General features: G+C 36.2%; 1 protein-coding gene across 5 annotated transcripts in view; it reads left to right on the top strand.

The window, feature by feature from the left end:
- LOC106869377 (histone-lysine N-methyltransferase SMYD3) overlaps positions 1–12447 on the top strand; it is a 95702-nt gene that overhangs the window by 58864 nt on the left and 24391 nt on the right. For 3 of the 5 annotated variants that reach the window (XM_052973228.1, XM_052973229.1, XM_052973231.1), the window contains one exon: positions 7426–10815. The gene's annotated coding sequence lies outside the window, so the exon portion shown is untranslated. The remainder of the gene's footprint in view (positions 1–7425; positions 10816–12447) is intronic. The other 2 variants (XM_014915101.2, XM_052973230.1) reach the window with 1 other exon arrangement.

Here is a 12447-nt window from a genome sequence, read left to right as displayed (position 1 = left end):
TACATACATACATACATATATATATATATATATATATATTATATGACAGGCTTCTTTCAGTTTCTGTCTACCAAATCCACTCACAAGGCTTTGGTTGTCCAGAAGCTATAGTAGAAAACACTTACCCAAGGTGCCATGTAGTGGGACTGAACCCAGAACCATGTGGTTGGGAAGCAAGCTTTTTACCACACTGTCACGCCTGCGCCTATAATAAAGGTTTTTTTACCCCTCCCCACTTTTCCTTTCAAATTGAAAAAACATCTTTGCATCAATTGACACATTCTGGTCCTTCTGGTGTTAATAGCCAATGGGTTTACCTTACTGAAACAACAAAAACGATGCCCAAGTGACAATATGGTTACAGCCTTTTTTCAAGCTGTGCCAGTAGAATCCCTTTACAAAACCATTGTTGTATCATCAGGTGCTGTCATACAAATACATGGAACCAGAAGTGATAGAGACAAAGAAGGCAAGGAGCCTCTGTTGAAAACCAGCTCAACATCAAATCTTGACATTGTCAATGTAAGAGAGTATTCCATGTATGCCAATCAACAGAAATGCTTCTTCTTATGACTTCTCTCCTTAAAGTCCAAGGTTTAAGTTCATTTCAAGATCTTCAAATAGTCAATAGTGAGTTGTGAGAGAGTGGGAGCAAAAGAGGCTTTATACATGGTTTGAGGGAGAACGATGCCTGATGAAATGTAACAGAAAGCAGCTTCTCTGTCTGAAACATCCAAGAAGCTCTGAGTTATTTTTACCATCCTGTTATGACTCTGACTCATCCAGTCTGTTCCAGCTTTGGCTTCAGTATTGTGATAACCTTGCAAACGATTTCAAGCATCAACCTCAACAGATGTACCTGGCATGAAAAAAGGGCACATAGATGAAAATCAACAATCTTAGTCATATAAATTACTTAGACACAACCTGCTTCAACCTTATAGTAACCAAAGTCAATAATCTAGGGACAGAAATATTAATAGTAGATATCAAAGAAAAGGAACCCAAAATGATGGGGCAATCTGTTGTTTTTTACAGAGTTTAACAATATAAAGCTGGAATTTTTTTTTTTTTATGTTAATGGTGAAACTGAAAAAGTATTCTTGATAAAATCTATTTCTTGCCAACGAAGAAGCCTGAATATAGTTTTGTGGGACTGCAAGCAAATGATACTATTAGTAAAGCCAATGTTTACAACCAGTGATAGACAAGAGAAAAATACAAAATCTCTCTCTCTCTCTCACAAACACACGCACATGTATTTTGGGTTATCAAAGCTTTGGTCAGCCTGGAACCATAGTAGAAGACACTTGCACAAGGTGCCATGCTGTGGGACTGAACCTGAAACAATGTGGTTGGGAAGGGTTACCAACTGATATGAATGTTTCCTTGATGAGCTCTAACAAGACAGAAACATGCCTGTTACATCTACCTATAAACCTGCTCCTAACTGAACAGTTTTTGTTTTACAAAATTTTGATGAGTTTTAGATTTATGTGAAGTTCCCCATTCCTTTAGAACTAAAATAAATTTCAATAGAGTTAGAGGACATTTAACCGATTGTAAAGTCATGATTAAGGTGACCTTTGACTGTCACTACACAATTCCGATCTCTCAAGAGAATAATTGTTTAGGGAAGCAGGTCTGTTTAAACAATGTTGGTCGTGCTGAAGTGTCTAGTTTACATATATTTCAGATGAACATCAACCACATTAGTCTTGCACATGTTGCAGAGCTTTCCAAGGTCATCGGGACAACCCATTTATTCCTGATTAAACCATAATAAAAACAAACAAAATATTTTTGTGAAAAGCTGTGTATTTGAAGAGAAATGTCCCTAATGGGGAACTGAATCAATGTCACTAACTCTGGCTAGTTAAGGAACTCTCTCTTCTTTCTTAGATTTATTGAAGATAAAAATTTATCTTAAGCAGTTATCTCCCTTATATTACTCTTTAAACCTGTTTCAAAGTTGTTTCCCTTTGTTAACTTGCTCTCCTTTTTTGAGTGGGAAGCATTTTGACTTCTTTTTTTTTATATATACAAGCAGCCACCTCCTTTATTACCTCGTGGTTGTATATTTGTGTGTGGGTGGATAAAGATAGAGAGAGAGAAAAAAATGTTTCCTCCATTTAGATTTCCTCCAACTAAGAGGAAATATGTTCGGAAGTAAAAAAGATTTTTTGCTGTAAAATGTTATGAATATGCTAAGATTAAGGTGGAAATGTTGTACATGTTTATATGTAAGGAAATATGTTTTGGTACATAGACGCACACACACACACACACACACACACTGACTTGTACATAGAACTGTATGGAGTGTGTGTTGGTTACAGTATATTAATATGCGACAGTGTTATTGTCATCAACATTTAACATCTATTCTCCATGCAAGTAATCCATGTTGGATTGCTTGACAGGAAATGGCAAGGCTAGGGGCTGCACTAGGTTCCATAGTCTGTTTTGGCTTGGTTTCTACAGCTGGCTGCCCTTCTTAATGTCAGCCATTTACAGAGTGTACTAGGTGCTTTTTTCATGGCACCAACACCCACACCAATACGTTTTATGTGGTACCTTGGTTTAAGGATCTGGAGCAGTTTTGATGGCAGGAATGGGAAAGGCATAAGAGGTCAGTGTTGTTGGTGATGAATGATTTTGAGTATAGGGGGACACAGAAAGAGGAGGATAAGGTTAACAGACAGCCCCACATGTGGAAGCACAGGATTGTACAACAATGACACAGATGGGAGAGGACAGAGTTAAGTAAATCAATCCCAATACATGATTAGTACTTTGTTTCATCAAACCTAGAAGGAAAAAAGCAAATTTAACCCCGGAGAGTCATCATCATTCAATGTCTGTTTCCCATGCAGGCATGTGTTGGACAATTTGACAGGAGCTGACCAGCTGAAGGGCTGTTCTATCTCCATCTGTTTGGCATCCTCTCTGCGAGTCCCAATATTTGTAGGTCCTTGTGAGTCCCAACGTCTGTAGAGTGTGATGATATATTACTAAAATCCCACAAGCAAACTATTTTGTTTGTTTCTTCAAATCAATTCTGCCACAAGACCAACCTTCAATAGCACATATATATAGGATCATCCCCTAAATGAAAGGTTTAGTCCTCTTTGAACTTTTAAACCCAAACCAAATGATAACAAAGGATATCTACTTCATGCAGCTTGAGAGGCTTAAGTCCGTACTAGAAGAAAAACGTCCATCTTTGGTTCCGAGACGAAAGGTGTTCTTCCATCAGGATAATGCTCGGCCACATACAGCAAGGATGACATTTCAAAGGCTGGAACAGTTTAAATGGGAAATGATGCCCCACCCACCATATTCGCCTGGCATTGCCCTGTCTGATTATCATCTATTCTGCAGTCTTCAAAATCATTTGGATGGAAAAAATATGAATTCTGTAGACGAGGACAGAACAGTACTGGGGGAGTGTTTTTCATCACAAACAAGTGAATTTCAGAAGAGGGGCCTTGCAAGTCTACCAGATAGATGGAAGAGCATTGTAGAAGATGGGGAGTATATTTTAGATTGAAAAGTAACTTTATCTTAATTTTGAATAATGAAAGTAGTATAAAAAAATTGCATTATTTCTGGGATGGCCCAATATATTTATTTATGCTAATTTGTTTTATAGTATCTCCTTTTTTCAAGCTTCATGTATGTGTATTAAGTATATTTCTTGTAAATTTTCAGAACCAGCCCAAGAATGGTAGTAAGCACAAGCCTGTATGTATGCACACACACACACACGCACACATGTATAAATACACACTTTCATACAAACAAATAGATATATATAACATACCTCTACAGTTTCAATCAAACAAATTCTGCTGAGAAGGTGTTGGTCAACCAAAGACTGCAGTAGAAGATAACCTCCCAAGATGATGTGCAGCAAGATTGAGCCTGAAACACAAGGTTGTGCAGCGAACTTCTTAAACACACACCTACATTTGCACCAGTATGTGAATGTATGTATATATATATATATATATATATATATATATATATATATATATATTGGGTATTTGGGCTAAATTTGATGGTTTACATAAATGGAAAAGAAAACAATATATCCCATCTAAAAATAAACACATTTTAAGAAATCAAAAAAATATTAGCTAGATTATAGCTTGGAGATAACAATTTATTTAAAGTTGCTGCCCTCAGCTTCCAGCACAGCCTCAAGAAGGCTCCAGAACCCGGCACATGTGTTTCTCACTGTGTCCTTAGGAAGATCTTTGAACACCTCCTTGATCTTAACCATCAGCTTGGCCTTTTTTGTTGTAGGCATTGCAGTTGGTGTCTTTCTCAACTTCACCCTACACATAGTAATTATGAGGCCAGAATTACAAGGAATTAGGAGGCTATAAGTTGGGGCTGGTGAGCTCATAGAAATTCTCCAACAATCACTTCTGACTCTTTCTGGAAGTGTGGCAGGGAACCAAATCTTGCTGCTACACATATGGCCTTCAAGCAGCAACCACCTCCTGCCAAGGTTTCACTCTAGTCTCTAACAGCTTCAGATTATCGTCTGAATTGAGCCTAAGGTTTGTTCAAAGATGTGGGGTGGCATGATATCACCCTCACTGGAGACACACCCAAAGACTATCATCACAGTTTGGGGGAATTTGATTTCCGTGATACGTGGGACAACACATGGATTGTAAGCAAGCCACCTGTTGTTCTGGGCCACAAATTCCCTTGATCAGATCTTCCATCATCTTGTCCTGCTGTTGTTGGATAAATTCTGGCATGCAGATGCACTCATCTGTTGCATCCCTTCCTGCAGGCCAATGCTCCATAATCTCCATTGCATCTGTCCATGTCATACCTTTCATCCTTTACAATGTTCACAAAGCATTGAGCAGCAGTCATGATGTCAGCATTTTGATAAACAGTGTGAATCATCATGATACAGGTAATTCTTCTCTAATATTCAAATGGCTTCCAATCCTCCATTTCTGTTAACCTTTTCTCAACTACAGCTTTAATCTTTATGCTCTCCAACACCGTTGACTGTTCACCAATGCATCAAGCTAGTCCTGAAAAAACGGCAACACAAAATTCATCAAATTTAGCCTAAACACACTGTGTATATTAGACAAATAGCTAGATCATTGGATGGATGTTGTTGTTGTTTTCTTGCTTTGATTTTATTTTTAAAATCTGTTTTCAGGTAAAAATGCACATTGAAATGATTACCAAACAATTGTTTCATAATGAAATTAACAAGTGCTTTCATTCACTTTGGTTTAATTATATAATTTAGTGCAGCTTCTTGTAATCAGGGGGTGAGACAGAACCCTAATATACTCTAGAGTATATTTACTAATGCAAGATTATTTTCCCTAAGAAACCTCCTGTTATCCTGGAGATAATGGTACATTATTGACATGTTTGGATGAATGCTTCAACATGCCATTACCAGCTTTTCTATACCAGTCCATACTGGCCAAACACACATTGGGAGAGACGTTTTTGTGATCAAACAATTTCATATAGCTCTACATATATGGGTAGGCAGATGAATGTGGTGTTGACAGTGCTTGACGATTTGGTCTTGCCTTCTTGTGACATCAGGTGTTATCATGAATGGTACAAAATGTTCAAGTAAAATCCACCCCAACATGAAACTACTGTTGGAGTGGCAGAGACAATAAGTGTTGTTGCCCCAGGGTTTAACTGGACAATGTATATAAAAAGATGTAATCATCATGGCTGGAATAGCTTTGATTACAGACCTGCTTAATCAGGGTTGACTTGGAATTAAACAACAACAACAAACCAACTTGAATGGTGATCAAAGAAATTATCATATTATCTTTCTATAAATTTAGAGATACCTTGTTTTATGTTTGCTTCTTTTTGTTAAGATAATAGGGTGATATTTGACAGAGATTTGTCTGCAGTTTCTAGCACATATTGTGACCATCTCTTCTCAATGACACTGTAAATAAAAATTCATTGAAGTGATGTGAAGATGTAATTAGTAAATTTTCTGTAGAAAAGAAGAGAATTGAAAGAAGTATTGCAACATCCACACTGAGCCAGTGGGCAAGTAACTATATAGGACATCTCAAGTTGGTTTGTTATTGTTGTTTGATTCCAAGTCAACCCTGATTAAGCAAGTCTGTAATCAAAGGTATTCCAGCCATGATGATTAGATCTTTTTGTATACATTGTCCAGTGTATCCTAATTTAAGCTGGTAAGTTGTGTTTTTGAGGGAAATTCAGTGATTTCTAGTAGGTCTAGTGACTATGTAGAGGTACCCCTTGTCAGTTCATTTCCCTTCTTTCATAATTTTGTTATTAACATAACATTCAAGTTAATCTAAGAATGTCACACACATCCCTCTCTTAGTGTAAGAAATCAATAATATTCTTCAACTCTTTAATGCCAAAATATTGAATTTTGACAATTCAAGATTTGTTTTTAGAAAATCTCAATTTAAAAAAAAGTTAAAATTTTTCAGTTTCCAGAATTGATCCACTTTTGGTAACTGGCACTTCTTCAAGTCAATAGTCTTGATATTTTTTGGCATGCCAAATTTTTTTTAGTTTCATTGCTTTAGATGTGACATCATCATCTTCATCAGCTGCAGCAGTAGCAATAACTCTTAGAGTATGGTTGTTTTACCCAAGTTGTCTGGAGAGTTATGTCAGTAGGGTCATCAACCCTTTCTGATCTCACAAACTCTGCGAATGGTTTCCCATGACCTTCTCACAGAGGAGCATAATCAAAAGAATCAACCTCAGTATGTGACTGGTACTTTACTGATTCTGGAACGATGAAAGGCAATGTTAATCTTGCCAAGATTTGAACGAAGGATGCTGAGAATAAATATGATGACACATTTTATCACCTTTTATTGGATGCTCCACAAACTCTGTCAATCCACCATATTTTTAGACATGTGGCAGTTTGGAAAAATTACTTTTGATTCCCAAATAATATTTAAAGAGCACAGATGTACTGGAATTTACCATTTTCTGTGACTGTGTATCAATTAGAATTTAACATTGACAACTTCTTTCCCATGAGAAAATCTTCAATGTTGATGACACTAGAGATGTTAGAATTTGCAAATATTCTTAAATAATGTCAAAAATAGAGGAAATTGTTGGTATTTCTAATTTTCTTCAACCCAGGCTTATCTACTCTTGTATTGATTTTGTCAACATTAAAATTGATCATTTTAGAATTATATTATATGTTAGAATTTTGTATGTTGCAATCTTGCATTCCATAATCTTGTATGTCCTGATTTTGTATATCACAACCCTGTATGTTATACTTTTGTATGTCCCAATTTTGTATATCACACTGTCATATACCATAACTATGTGTATCCCAGATGTATATGACCTAAATCTTGTATTTTACTATTTTTTATTTTACAGTTTTCTAAGTTACAATCTGGTATGTCACACTTTTTACTATTCATGATATTCAACTTGTGAAAATTTGTAAATTTCTCTACAAAGAAAAACTATTAGTCTAAGATATTTTCAATTTCAATTATTCCTGATTTGTGATAATGTTCAAGCCACCAACTTATATGATCTTAAGTCAAAAGACATTTTATATTTGGTGTCATTTCCTAATTAGCACGCCGGGCGAAATGCTTAGCGGTATTTCATCTGTCGTTACGTTCTGAGTTCAAATTCTGCCGAGGTCGACTTTCATCCTTTCGGGGTCGATAAATTAAGTACCAGTTACGCACTGGGGTCGATGTAATCTACTCAATCCGTTCGTCTGTCCTTGTTTGTTCCCTCTATGTTTAGCCCCTTGTGGGCAATAAAGAAATGAGTATAAATTGTAATTGCTCTGATATTTTTATTAATTGGTTGTATGCCAATCTGGTTCTGTGTATTTGATAAGCTTTAAATTCAATGTGAAGATTTTAAAAAACATTTTAAAAAACAAAAAAATTTTTTTAATATTTCCAAACTCTTTTCTTATTTTCAGAGAATTTTAAAGTTATCATCGTTTTAAAAATATATCTTATTTGCTCACCATTTCTAAAGTTCATATTACCAGACATGTTAGAATTATTCAAACTCATAAAAAAATGGTGTCCTCTGAGACAGGTTTGAAAAAATAACAAAGTTCCACAACCAGTGTTATGATATAAGACAGAGCCTGGTTTGAATAATTACAAAGACACCCAAGGACCAAGTGCAGCTGATAAACCAGATAATGAATTAGATCTCTGTTTCATGATGTCTCTTATACCACAATCAACAATAGAAATTTTTAAATGAAATTTATTTTGTTGAAGTCTTATTGACTCTGAACTTCTTAAAAGTTTTAAAATTTCCTCATTTTCAACCAGAATAAGTTCCAAAAATATTGTAATTGATTTTAGAAATTTTAATTCAGTTTCCAGAACTTTACATTGATATAAAAACAGAACATTCTAGCACTCTCAGTTTTCAAGCTTTTACAATACTTTGATATTATTTTCACAGTTATTTTCTTCCTTTTATCGTTTTACAAGTTATATTTTCTCATTTTCATGTTTGTATTGATAAACTTCATTTTACCATCTCTGTTGTAGAATTCTTTGAAATGTGGAAATTTTCAATTTTTCATGACCCTGGACCTTTTTATAAAATTGAAAATTTCTATAATTCTAAGAAATACTTGAATTTGTCCTATATTCTTATAATCTGTAATGTCTGTGATCTTGAGATATTGAGACTTATCACAATTTGTCAATATCACGCTGCACCACACACAATTTCTTATGATGCCCACCCCTTAAGACATGTCACAAATAATCACTGCACACCGTCCACTTTCTTTAACCCCCATGGTCCTGGATATACCACAATTACCCATAATCATTCTATTAAAATTGTTGATCTTGAAGATTTTTGAAATGTTGGAATTTTCAAATTTAAACAATTCTTTCTTTTCAGCTGGTATTTATCATACTTTGCTAATGTTTGTCATTTTTGAAAAATGTTACAATTTGTCTGAGTTATTAAGTATTTGAAATGTTCCATACTAATTAGAATTTATTGTTAAGAGATTCTCTTGTGTGTAGATATCATTTGAGCATTATCAATACTAATCAATATTGACATTTATGTGATTGGAATTCTAAGAAAGAATTGGTTTCATGAGGGAAATCTAGAGAAGAAACTGTGCAGCAAGTATAGTTGGTTGTGTGGTTAACAAGTTGGCTTCACAACCACATGGCTCTGGGTTCAATCCCACTGCATAACATCCTAGGATAGTGTCTTCCCTCTTAGACTCTAGTTGACCAATATCTTGTGAGTGGCGTCTGGGGGACAGAAATTGTGTGGCAATCCACACCTAGATAGACATTCCCATATCCATCTTGCCATCAAAAATGCAGTAAACCATTGGAAAGCTATGATCACTAAATGGTGAACTTAAGATCACCAAATGGTGATCTTAAGTTAAGAATTTATGAAATGTGTAACAGTGGCTGTGTTTGTGGTGTTGGTGTCATTGAGTCATCAAGAAATTGAGGAATAAATTATTAAAAAAAAAATGTTCCTGCTATTTCCTATCTACTTTGTGTGTGTGTGAGATCTCTTTCAGTCACTAGACTGAGGAACTAACTAGGGAACTGCCATAAAGAACTTTTTGGTCAAATAAATCGACCCCGGTACTTATTTTTTTAAAGCCCAGTACTTATTTTATCAGTCTCTTTTTGCTGAACCGCTAAGTTATAGGGACATAAACAAACCAACATAGGCTGTCAAGTGGTGGTGAGAGACAAACAGATGCAAAGACACACACACACACATACATGTATACAACTGGCTTCTTTCAGTTTCTGTTTACCAAATCCATTCACAAGGCTTTGATCATCTCAAGGTTATACTAAAAGAAACTTTCCCAAGGTGCCACACAATGGGACTGAACCCAGAACCATGTGGTTGGGAAGCTAGCTTCTTACCACATGGAACTGGGTCTGGAACCAGCCTTTGATTTTTTTCTATTCAAAACGGTTTCTCAACCCAATATTTACATATTATTCATAGCTTTATGTGCTTCAAGACCTAGTTCCAAAGGAAGAATTATTTCACATTTTCTCAAAAGTTTCTAAATTCTTATGATGTCAATAATATATATATGTACATGTAGAGACAACTCACATATATCTGTATATATGTATCTGTGTATGTCTCTCTTTCTTGTCTATCTGTTACTAACATACACACACCTCTGCAATTTGTGATTTTCTGGTTTAAGTTCACAAATTAAATGAGTCATAATGAATAAAATACAATATATGCATAGTCTTATTTCAAATATATTGATATAACAATCTCTCTCTCTTTACATGTATATATATATATATATATATATACACACACACACACACTTTAATTAAAGCTGAATAAATCTTCACAAACTGTTCATTGGACAGATGTGATCATACTTCATCAAAAAATTTTGTGAGTTAAGTTCCATTTTCCAGATGTTCCTTCTTCCTCGTAAGGAGTAATATACACAATTGGAGCGATATGATCACAATTGTCTGATAACAGTTTGTGAAGAATTTTTCAGCTTTAATTAAAGCATATTACTTTACCTTCAGTATATGAGTACTATTTTTACACCTTGTTTTGCATTCATGTGCTTACTCATGTACGTGTGTGTGTGTATACATCCACATATACACACATACATATGTAGACACACATATACATAATATCACAAGTTTTATAAATTTGTCGTTTAGGTCTGATCACTTGGAAAACTGTTCTGGATGTTCACTTCTTTGGTACTGCAGTCCAAGCTGTAAGGTAGGGTTTTTACTCAGTCTTATTTGTCTCACTTCTTTGCCATCTTCTCCAAAAAACAGTCCTGCCCCAGAACATCACAATCTTCCTCCTTTCACAATGCTAAAAGCAGTTTATTCTCTTTCCCTAATGTTCTTTCACAAACCTTGATGATGATGATGATGCCACAAGGGCAGCAATTTTGTAGGCAGGGATGAGTCGATTACATTGGCCCCAGTGTTCAAATGATACTTATCTTATTGACCTTGAAAGGATGAAAGATAAAGTCAACCTCTGCAGAATTTGAACTCAGAATGTAGCAACAGGCAAAATACCGCTAAGAATTTTGTCTGGCATGCTAACAATTCAAGAACACAAAATGCTCCACACCTCTCAGCAACATGGAGGTGTAGCAAGAGATGCAATAGAAATTTGCCTAAAACAACCAAATGTTGAATAATCATCATCATCCTTTAACATCTGTTTTCCGTGCTGGGATGAGTTGGACGATTTGACCGGAGCTGGCCAGCTGCAGAGCTACAGCAGGTTTCTGTTTGATTTTGCTTGGTTTCTGCAGCTGGATGCCCTTCATGACACTAACCACTTTACAGTGTGTGCTGGATACTTTTAATGTAGCACTGCATGAGAACCTTTACATAGCACTGGCATGAGTACTTTTTACATGGCACCAGCACAGGGCTCTTGAAGGCATTTTGTCTGATATGCTGATGATTCTGCAAGCTTGCAGTCTTGATGATAATAATAATAATAATAATAATGAGTTCAAATTTTGGCACAAAGCCAACAATTTCAAGGGAGGGGATAAATTTATTACATCAACCCTAGTGCTCAATTGGTACTTATTTTATCAACCCCCAAAAGGATGAAAGGCAAAGTTGACCTTGTTGGAATTTGAACTTGGAACATAAAGACAGACAAAATGCTGCTAAGTATTTTACCCAACATGCTAACAGTTCTGCCACCTCACTGCCATAATAAATGATAATAATAATAATAATTTTCATCATCATCATCATCATCATTATTTAATGTCCGCTTTCCATGCTGGCATGGGTTGGACGGTTTGACTGAGGACTGGCAAGCCAGGAGGCTGCACCAGGCTCCAATCTGGCAAGGTTTCTACAGCTGGATGCCCTTCCTAACCCCAACCACTCCAAGAGTGTAGTGGGTGCTTTTACATGCCAATGGCACAGGACCCAGTCAGGCAGCACTGGCATTGACCACACTGAAATGGTGCTTTTTACATGCCACCAGCATGGGAGCCAGTCAAGCGGTACTAGCATTGGCCACAACTACGACTTTGCTTGACTCAACAGGTCTTCTCAAGCACAGTATATTGCTCGAAGATTGAAGGGTACTTTTAAACGGGCTGGTTATGCAACACTGGCATCGGCCACAGCTACGATCTCACTTGACTTGCCAGGTCTTCTTAATCACAGCATAATTCCAAAGGTCTTGGTCGCTTGTCATTGCCTCTGTGACGCCCAACGTTCGAAGGTTGTGCTTCACCACCTCATCCCATGTTTTCTTGGGTCTGCCTCTTCCACAGGTTCCTTCCACTGTTAGGCTGTGACACTTTTTCACGTAGCTGTTCTCATCCATTCACAACACATGACCATACCAGCGCAGTCGTCT

The sequence above is a fragment of the Octopus bimaculoides genome, chromosome 15 (genome assembly GCF_001194135.2).
Source record: "Octopus bimaculoides isolate UCB-OBI-ISO-001 chromosome 15, ASM119413v2, whole genome shotgun sequence".
Taxonomy (NCBI): domain Eukaryota; kingdom Metazoa; phylum Mollusca; class Cephalopoda; order Octopoda; family Octopodidae; genus Octopus; species Octopus bimaculoides.
The sequence above is the reverse complement of the archived record's forward strand: the minus strand, read 5'-3'. Positions and strand labels throughout refer to the sequence as shown.